At 43.6% G+C, this 1,244-nt stretch overlaps 1 non-coding gene across 1 annotated transcript; it reads left to right on the forward strand.

The window, feature by feature from the left end:
- The first annotated feature begins 382 nt into the window (after positions 1 to 382).
- LOC120268140 lies at positions 383 to 489 on the forward strand. The gene has a single exon (XR_005538810.1). It is a non-coding gene; the product is annotated as a small nucleolar RNA R71 (small nucleolar RNA).
- Positions 490 to 1,244: the final 755 nt, after the last annotated feature.

Raw genomic sequence — 1,244 nt, forward strand, 5'->3', positions numbered from 1 at the left:
GCCATTACCTACAAAATCAACATTCTCCACCGAAGGAACATCACCAATAGAGATCGGGCAATCGGAGGGAGCATGTCCTCCACCACACTCGGTGCAATTAGTCACGGCCGCCACTCTATTTGAAGTTAGAAGATCTAATTTCTTACTCAAATTTTCCACTTGGGCCGCCAATGAAGTTACTGCATCTATCTCATGGAGACCGGCCACCTTTTTCTTCTCCGTAGCATTCCATTGGTAGCTGTTTAACCCCATTTCTTCAATCAACTTATGGGCCTCATCGCGGGTCTTGCTACCTAAGGTACCTCCTGCTGCTGCATCCAAGAGTTGCCTTGTACTCGGGTTCAAACCTTTGTAAAAGGTTTGAATAATCATCCACTCCGGAAATCCGTATTGCGGGTACTTTCTCAGGAGCTCCTTGAACCTTTCCCATGTCTCGAATAGAGACTCCAATTCTAACTAAACGAAAGATGAGATCTTGTTCCTAAGCTTTGCTGATTTTCCAGGAGGGAAATAACGAGCTAGAAAAGCTTCCACCATCTCCTCCCACGTGGTAATTGACGCTCTAGGTAACGAGTGTAGCCACTACTTCGCTCTCCCATTTAGGGAAAATGGGAAGGCTCTCAATTTGATGACATCATCCGTCACCCCATTTATCTTCAGCATATCACACACTTCGAGAAAGCTCTCTATGTGACTGTTTGGATCCTCATCGGCAAACCATTGAATTATACGGATTGCTGCAACATATGGATGAATGCCGGCTTCAACTCAAAGTTCTGAGCTGTAATCGGGGGACGCACAATACTCGATTTGTGTCCTTAACACTGAAGGTCTGGCATAATCGGATAATATTCGTTGTTGCTCATTCTGTTCTACCATGTTTTCAGATTCTTCTGCTTCCAAATCAGCTAGATTAGACTGTTCTTGCACAGGCTCTTTCCCTTTTCTTCTAAGTGTACGTTCAAGCTCAGGATATCCTTCAATCAATATTGAGGGATTTCCTCGGGTCATAACTTGAAGCTGCAACCAAAAAAGAAAGAAAAAGAAATCAGAACGATGATAGAATAAGAAGATATGAAATAGAATGTATGGTGAAATAGTTAAGAAAATAAAGTGCAAAGTATCTCTAAACGCCTATTCCCCGGCAACGGATCCAAAAACTTGACAAGATCCCCTTGCGTATATCCCGTAAGTGCACGGGTTTGTCGATGTAATAATCCCGGGTGAGCGGGTATCCAATCCAC

Source organism: Dioscorea cayenensis, chromosome 8 (assembly GCF_009730915.1).
Source record: "Dioscorea cayenensis subsp. rotundata cultivar TDr96_F1 chromosome 8, TDr96_F1_v2_PseudoChromosome.rev07_lg8_w22 25.fasta, whole genome shotgun sequence".
Lineage (NCBI taxonomy): Eukaryota > Viridiplantae > Streptophyta > Magnoliopsida > Dioscoreales > Dioscoreaceae > Dioscorea > Dioscorea cayenensis.